Source organism: Salvelinus namaycush, chromosome 32, assembly GCF_016432855.1.
Source record: "Salvelinus namaycush isolate Seneca chromosome 32, SaNama_1.0, whole genome shotgun sequence".
Taxonomy (NCBI): Eukaryota; Metazoa; Chordata; class Actinopteri; order Salmoniformes; family Salmonidae; genus Salvelinus; species Salvelinus namaycush.
The window spans coordinates 5,708,413-5,717,776 of NC_052338.1; the positions used below are offsets into that span (position 1 = coordinate 5,708,413).

Sequence of the window (9,364 nt, forward strand, 5' to 3'; positions counted from 1 at the left end):
GACTGCCATTTAAAGGGTACAGCAACATTTGAAATATGGTTATATGACAAAAAGTGATTCATCCATTGATCTTGAGAGACAATGACCAAAAATATTGCTTGGTTTTCTTCATTTACTTACCCCACAGCCAGCATTAGCATCGCTGTTAGTGAAACACTGGTAGTGGTAGGGCCTATGGCAGGATTGTCACGTTCCTGACCTGTTTTCTGTTAGTTTTGTATGTGTTAGTTGGTCAGGACGTGAGTTTGGGTGGGCAGTCTATGTTTTGTGTTTCTATGTTGGTTTATGGGTACCTGATATGGTTCTCAATTAGAGGCAGGTGGTTTTCATCTCCTCTGATTGAGAATCATATTAAGGTAGGTGTTTTCACTTTGTTTGTCGTGGGTGGTTGTCTCCTGTGTCAGTGTCTGTGTATGTTACGCCACACGGGACTGTTTCGGTTTGTTTGTTCGTTCGGTTTATGTAGTCTGTTCCTGGTTCATGCGTTCTTCGTGTCATGTAAGTTCTTATGTTCAGGTGCGTCTACATCGTTTGTTGTTTTGTAGTTTGTTAAAGTGTTTTCGTGTTTTTTCGTCTTTACTTTAATAAATCATGTCATATCACGACGCTGCATTTTGGTTCAATCCCTGCTCCTCCTCTTCGGATGAAGAGGAAGAGGAACGCCGTTACAAGGATCCCTCAAAAAGCATGCCTAAATCCTCAAAGTCACTTCAAACCAAATGTTACAGCAACTCAAACACCATAACAAGTTGCACATATAGAATATTGGATGATATTATAGAAATGTGCGTATTTATATTACATTTCCCTTAGAATAACCAAAAATCTGAAAATACACACAAACACAGCCCTATGTGTACATTTAGAGGGAAGCTGGTATTTGTATTACAGTTCTACCAAGTATTCATACCACTGACAGACTTGTATGAGCTGTTTTGACTGCAACTAAGCATATATGTAAGGTCATTTGGATTTGGTACCAATTATACCATAGGCGAGTATATAAGGTGCTCCATCTCTGCAGGTGATCTGTCTGGTTAAATTGACTGATATAGGTCCCCCTCCACCCTCTGATAATAGGTATAACTTAATATCATGATTCCAGAGAAACCTAGATTCAAATAAAAAATGTTTTTTTTTAGATTTGCCCTAGAATAACTACAGGTTGGTTGTTTAGCGACAAAACCGACACGTGCGCAACCATGGGGGAAACAGACGGGGTTGGCTTTGTGAGGACAGACGCGGGGAGACAAGAAGCGAGTACAGGGAGTGACTATTTAATAAATAACCGACGTGAAACAAAACAAGGACAGCGTCTGGACAGGGGGAACAAAACGACATTAATGCAGACACGGGGAAGAAACTGAGGAAGTGACAGATATACGGGAGGCAATTAATAAGGTAATAGAGTCTAGGTGAGTCCCATGAAGCGCTGATGCGCGTAATGATGGTGACAGGTGTGCGTAATGATGGGCCGCCTGGCGCCCTCGAGCGCCAGAGTGGGGGAGCGGGAGCAGGCGTGACAGCCTTAGACTGTTGACAACATGTAAACATGTTCTGTCTCCAAAGGTTTAGCAAAAACATAAAAATATTTGCATAATGAGAACTTGTCTCTCAAATAAATCGGTACAGTTGTTGGTTAGCTAGCTAGCAAATTTTTCACATATTAGTATAGACATGACATCAGTCAAAACACCTCATAACAACACATGGTATCAATAACAAGATACAAGGAGCTGAAACGAGCCACCGACGATTCCCACAAGGCAGCTTCTTGTCATTGTTGCTAGCGATCTGACTGTTTAGAATCATAACAGCGCACACCTTCCGGCCACATCGATTTGGACTCATTCATTTTGTGAAGTTGTCTTCTGTACTGTACTCACCTGTACTGACCTCGCCTTCTGGATGATAGCGGGGTGAACAGGCAGTGGCTCGGGTGGTTGTTGTCACAGGACGGCCAAAAATATAATCAAGGACATCGGGTGTTGTAGTCACACAGTTACAAGATACGTGGTATAGAAAAAATGGGAACGATGCCAAAATTGGGAACGAGAGACTGAAAAACAGCTTCTATCTCAAGGCGAGTAAATAGGGTGTTATATCTCTGCGGGTGATCTGTTTATCTGGTCCAAATCACTGATACAGGTCCTATCTATCAAATTCCTATAGGCGGAATTAGGTATTTTTGACTGGGGTCAAAATGACCCCAAATGACTTGTATTTTTAATAAGTCCATATTGATAAAGAAACACTATACCGTAACTTATATTTATTAAGAAGAAGTTGATTGACAAAGTCATGAAAAAAATCTAAGAATTGAATAAACCACCTTTGGACTATGATCAAAACTGTGCCTCTGGAGTCAGAATGACCCCAGTTAGCATTAACTAGCAATACAAACACCACACAAACGCAAACAAAATGCTTATTAGGAGGACAAGCCCAATTCAAGAGAACACGAAACGACATAGTTACACTATTAATTGTGACATGAAACTACTCTTGAATACTCTTACGGACAATAGTTGTTAGCCTGATAGTAAATATTTGAGCTGTTTTGGGAGTTTGAGGGAGATACTGTTAACTTGGAAATTAACTAAATTGAATTCGGGAAATTGGGAGAGAATACATTTACTGACTTGTTGAAAAAAGTCAACCCATGCAACAATGTCTGGCTACCCTTGCAACCCATGCAACAATGTAGCATTGTTGACCGCAGAAAGAGTCAGGTAGCCAGACAAAGTGTTTCATGTCTCAGTCATAAGGAAACAGGTGAAGTGGTGAGGGAGCCATTCTAACGACTTTCCGTAGCTTGGAGGGTAGTATGGATTACCAAGTAACTGTCATTTATAATCTGGTTCATGTCAATCATACCAGATTAAAGCACTCACATTTTCCTCAAGGGTTCAACAGAATTTTATAAACTGGGTGGTTCGAGCCCTGAATGCTGATTGGCTGAAAGCCGTGGTATATCAGACCGTAGACCGTATGACAAAACACGTATTGTTCCTGCTCTAATTACGATGGTAACCAGTTTATAATAGCAATAAGGCACCTCTGGGGTTTGTGGTGTATATCGGGCCTTATTGCTTAGTTAGCCTAAGTATCTGGTCCGTTATGTACGCATGTTATAAGTGATAAGCAGCGTCTAGCTGACATGGGGTCGACTCGACATCTGTGTGAATCTTAGAATCTAATCAGGTAATTGTTTTTTCTTGGTTACTAAGGGGCTTCCCAAATGAAAGCCCTAATGCCTATAGTGCACACTACTATGGGCCCTGGTCAAAATGGGATCGATGCACAATCTCAAGCACTTTAAAATGGGCATTCATCTCCATTGTTACTGAGGTAGACATTAGCGTACAATGTCTGCCAAAATCTACACAGCACAACGTAGAATTATTACAAGTATCGAACTACAAGGCAGGTAAAATGAAATATGAAGTCAAGTTTATTGGTGCAACATTTTGAATGCCTGACATCATCGACATTGTTACTGCTGGAAAACATATTATATTGCACGGAACAAGGAAACAGAGATACACAACAGTCAATTATAGATTCAGAGAGTGAATCAGTGTCCTTGAGAATGAATGGACAATGCTTTGGCAACTTTGCATTTATTGTCCCCCTTATCTAATGTTAGCTGGTGAGGGCTGTTTCCTGGACAGCCGGTGTCTAAGGTGGGGAGGGTTATTTTGACACATTATATAAGACCAGGCTCACTTTCAGCTGGAGTCTCAACAACAACCAGATCAGATCAACGATAGCAAACCCAGGATAGTCAACCCAGGACAGCAGTTTCCTCTAGTATCTGGCCCATGAGACACCTCGCCTCTCTGCAATATGAAGTACCTGGTTCTGGGACTCGGCACACTGGCCTTGCTGGCATCCAGCATGGCACAGGTAATGTACTTATTCCTTATTCAGAAATAATAGCTGAACAAGTTTTAAACTCATTAGCATCCCTCTCTCTTAGCAAGGCTCTGCAGGGGGAGAAAGAGAAAGAAACGATGGAAACCTGATTAGATCTAGAGTGTGGTGAACTCAACAATTCTGATTATAGCTGATGCAGTATGTTGAAATTTGAGGATCAATAATTTAAGGCTCATTCAATGAGTAAATGTAGTTATAGAACAATGTTTTTATTTGGACTGTTTATAAGCTCAAAAGTGACATTAGGTCAGGGGCGTTCAACCTTTTCATGCCCAGGGACCCCAATCCAGACCAACAGTCAAACCAGGAGCCCTTGTCTTATATTTGCACCAACATGTTTCCCCATGCAGTTTTAATAACACAAAGGTGGAAAATTGCAATGTTTAAAATGGATAGCCTAAGGGTCAGTAAAAATAATTACTGGGGGATGGGGGGGTCCAACTCGAGGTTTCATAAAACAAATGCACCCCCCTCCCCAACATGAAAAATATTTTCACATGACCCTCCCCTTGTACTTTAAAAATAAAACTGCACACCCTCCCCCCTCATTGAATTAACTCAAAAAGAATGATTATGACCAAAAATAACAATACCTGTAGTGACTCTATGTTTATAAATGTGGACATCGACTTTGCCACCACAGCATGCTTTTGTGGCACAGCTGATGCCACGCAGGGCTACGGGCCAGAATGTTGAGGGTTCACCAACCACCACAGACGAGCTCACTCTCCCTGCCTGTGTCATTACACTACAATCAGAGGTGGTTGCAAAAAATGATCAGCTGGGGGAAATCAGATCAATCAAATTTATATTATATTATAATAATTATATTTATGATTATAAACTGGGTGGTGCGAGCCCAGAATGCTGATTGGCTGAAAGCCGTGGTATATCAGACCGTATACCATGAGTATGACAAAAGATGTATATTTACTGCTCTCCGTGTTGCGTCGTGCATAAGAACAGCCCTTAGCCGTGGTATATTGGCCATATACCACACCCCCTCGAGCATTATTGCTTAATTATACAAAATATATGCACCGAATTAATATACAACGAACAGCCAATAAGAAAACCACATCTGCATACCGATTACCGACTTCGGGCGCTTCAACATCATGATTTGCGGTTTCAACACCACAATCAAATAGACTACGCCTATGTCAATCTCCACAAAAACAAAATACATCCCTCCCTACCTTGTACCCACTATCAAAGGCTTGGCTTGACAATCTCCGAATGTCATTCAAAAATGTTGGGGTTTTGTAACAGATGTCTCTCTCTTCCATACATTAAATAGCCGGTGCACAGTTTGGATGCTTGAATTATATTAGAGTGGAGTGGACGCACGTGAGCAGGTAGCCTACAGGAGACTTTTGAAGTAGCCTAATCCAATTTAAACATTGTAACTGGTTGTGTTTAAAAAAAAGTGAAATGGCAAATATTTTGGCTATTTTGAAGTGTTATGTTCCAGGTGTGAGAGGAATAGCCACTCGGATCAGCGAGGAGGCAGAGCGCGCATTGAGTTTTCCAACCGCAGGGATTATATGTGGCCACATTATTCTAGGACAATTTGGGAGAATGATTATCCCCAACAGACAGCGCATCTCAGTATCAGAAGTAAAAAATCAAGCCAGACTGGCCTGCTGCTGTGCCTTTCTAGACCTTATAAACGGTCGAGAGTAGACCCACTCATCCAAATCGAATGGAACATTCAAATCACAGAGCTTTTCCCCTGTTATTCAAATGACTTTTTGTTGTTGTTGCAGTTTACAGCCTAGAGTAGAATTTTATACTCACTTGAAAAGAATAATGCAATGATTCATTGCATTGTGGTGTTGTAGGCTAGTCTAAGTAGGATCATTGTACTATCCCTAAACAAGATCAACAGGGGAGCTTTTTGAGCTGCGTGTCTCACGTCTTCACTGTTCTTTCATGAGCAACGACATGACACACCTGCATCTCTGCTGCCTATCACCTACTCCCCTTGTTTTTGTGGATTTATATAGAAAACTGGTGCGCCTTTGAATGATTTTATGTGTGGTATGATTGTTAGTTAGCCTATTGCAGATCTGGACCAACGATCCACCTACCACTATGAATGGTGGATAGAGGGCAGGACAGACAGTGAGACTGGCAGACTATATTGACCTGTGGTATAGTGTGTGGAAAAGCGTAGTGCAGGCAAGCAGATTAGGACATTTGGCAAGGATGCAAGAAGTTAAACAGTAAAACCTGAAAAGTTATATTGTAATCCCCCCCAGTAATTTCAAACTGTCCCTAATTCATTTCAGTTTCAAATAGACATGGGTAAATTAATGCTTAATGAACATGAAGCCTAATGTAAATAATTCAATTTCATCCAACAGAATTCTACAATAGGACCAACAACCAATCAACATAATTCTACAATAGGACCAACAACTGACCAACAGAATTCTACAATAGGACCAACAACCAACCAACATAATTCTACAATAGGACCAACAACCGACCAACAGAATTCTACAATAGGACCAACAACTGACCAACAGAATTCTACAATAGGACCAACAACTGACCAACAGAATTCTACAATAGGACCAACAACTGACCAACAGAATTCTACAATAGGACCAACAACTGACCAACAGAATTCTACAATAGGACCAACAACCGACCAACAGAATTCTACAATAGGACCAGCAACCGCCACAACTGCCACAACCGCCACATGGCCATCCACAGCAGTAATTTTCAAACTGTCCCTAATTAATTTCAGTTAATAGACATGGGTGAAATAATCCTGAAGTAACATGTAGCCTAATGTAAATACTTACATTTCATCCAACAGAATTCCACAATAGGACCAACAACCGACCAACAGAATTCTACAATAGGACCAACCGACCAACAGAATTCTACAATAGGACCAACCGACCAACAGAATTCTACAATAGGACCAACAACCGACCAACAGAATTCTACAATAGGACCAACCGACCAACAGAATTCTACAATAGGACCAACAACCGACCAACAGAATTCTACAATTGGATCAACAAACGCCACCACAACCGCCACATGGCCAACCACTCTCACCACACCAGCAGGAGGCAGCTATGTCTTCAGTTACTCCATGACTTTACTGTTTGGTTCGACAGCCAGCCTAATCATGCATTCACTATTACATTGAGCGCCACATAGAGGGTCACATTGACTGCACTTTCCTGAGAGTGTTAAAGGCATACTTTGGGATTTTGGCAATGAGGCCCGGTACCTACTTTCCCAGAGTCAGATGAACTCATGGATACCAGTTTTAAGTCTCTGCGTGCGGTTTGAATAAAGTTGCTAACTTGCGCAATTGTTAACCTCCTTTCAGCTCAATGACTGCTAACGCTAGTTGTTAACTAGCGCTAGCACAATTGCTAATTAGCGTTAGCGCAATGACATGAACACTAGTTAGCATTGGCCTCGCAAAACTACCTCTAACTTCCTTCATACTGGACTCAAAGACATACAAATGGTATCCACGAGTTCATCTGATTCTGGGAAAGATGTTAAAGGGCACCATCGCCAAATCCTAAAGTATCCCTTTAAAAACTGAATAAGAGCGTAGGAGAAGGATCTTTCTCTCTGACAATTTGTGTGTTTTACAATGACCTGCTGGAGGTTTGTGTGTGCTCTGTGTATTTCAAAATGTAGAATTAAAACACTGGTTGATAGGGTTGCAATGCCAAAAATCGGTGTATATTAATGTTTTATATTCAATCAAGCGGTGAGTTCCTTGATATAGGTCTTTATATAAATGGTAAATTATTTAATTTCTCATTGTACAAATGTTGAAATGTACCCAAATAAAATATTTTTTTTGTATTGCTATTTGACCGAGTGAAATATTTACATATACATTTATTAAAATCCCGATATTTTATCACAGTAAATAGGTTAATCGGAATTACTCTTGCTTTTAATCTTAATATCAGTTCCATTTTTCTGCTTTTCAGGGTTTAAGATTTGTGTATAAAAAGTGTCCACCACAAAAGTTCCTTCATAGGTGAAAATAAATGCATTCTAATTTAATATAAGATGAAGTTATTAATTAACAATGAAAGAATTATAAAAATCTATAACATATGATGTGACGTATCAATACAGGTAAGGAAGGAGCATTCAATCAATCAATCAAATTTATTGATAAAGCCCTTTTTACATCAGCTGATGTCACAAAGTGCTGTACAGAAACCCAGCCTAAAACAGCAAGAAATGCAGATGTAGAAGCACGTTGGCTAGGAAAAAACTCCCTAGAACCTAGGAAGAAACCTAGAGAGGAACCAGGCTCTGAGGGGTGGCCATATCAATGCCGTCAATGCTAACATTTCTTTGCTACCTGCCAACTTTACGGTTTTTACTTTTTAATTACCGTTTATAATTGTTATTTTTTCCTTCGCTCAACTTTTTTCATTCAACTTTTTCACCCCGGACACTTTATCTGGACACGGTTCTATGCGACCTCCACCAGCCGAAGCTAAGTAGTAACATAAAGCCTTTTAATTGCAGTCGCTGTACTCATAATATACAGGAGAACAATCGCCTTATGGTGAGGATAGCCGTGCTGCAAGTCCAGCTTCAGACGCAATCGTTAGGCAGGGGTGATTTAAGTGTAGGAAAGGATGAAACAGCGTCTGTGCCACCAATAAGCACAGATAGTAGTATAAATTCCCTCGCACAGTCCCCACAGCCTGACAATTTTCTCATGGCTTCTGGAAGGAAATGCTGTAGGAATGCTCTACCGGTGATGCTCATTCAGGAGACAGAAACTACTTAATGTTAGATCCCTCACTTCCAAGCCAGTTATAGTCAATGAACTAATAATCACTGATCATAACCTTGATGTGATTGGCCTGACTGAAACGTGGCTTAAGCCTGATGAATTTACTGTGTTAAATGAGGCCTCCCCTCCTGGATACACTAGCGAACATATCCCCCGCGCATCCCTCAAAGGTGGAGGTGTTGCTAACATTTGCGATAGCAAATTTAAATTTACCAAAAAAAAGACTGTGTTTTCGTCTTTTCAGCTTCTAATCATGAAATCTATGCAGCCTACTCAATTACTTTTTATAGCTACTGTTTACAGGCCTTCTGGGCCATATACAACTTTCCTCACTGAGTTCCCTGAATTCCTATCGGACCTTGTAGTTATTGCAGATAATATTCACATTTTTGGTGACTTTAATATTCATTTGGAAAAGTCCACAGACCCACACCAAAAGGCTTCCGGAGCCATCATCAACTCAGTGGGTTTTGTCCAACATGTCTCCGGACCTACTCACTGCCACAGTCATACTCTGGACCTGGAATAAATATTGTGGATCTTAATGTTTTTCCTCACAATCCTGGACAATCGGACCACCATTTTGTTACGTTTGCTATCGCATCAAATAAT

The 9,364-nt window shown here is 40.6% G+C and overlaps 1 long non-coding RNA gene across 1 annotated transcript; it reads left to right on the forward strand.

Moving 5' to 3' along the window:
* The first annotated feature begins 3,752 nt into the window (after positions 1 to 3,752).
* On the forward strand, positions 3,753 to 7,805 carry LOC120027346. Its single transcript, XR_005473289.1, has 3 exons — positions 3,753 to 3,909; positions 6,309 to 6,668; positions 6,773 to 7,805. It is a non-coding gene; the product is annotated as an uncharacterized LOC120027346 (long non-coding RNA).
* The last annotated feature ends 1,559 nt before the right edge of the window (positions 7,806 to 9,364 follow it).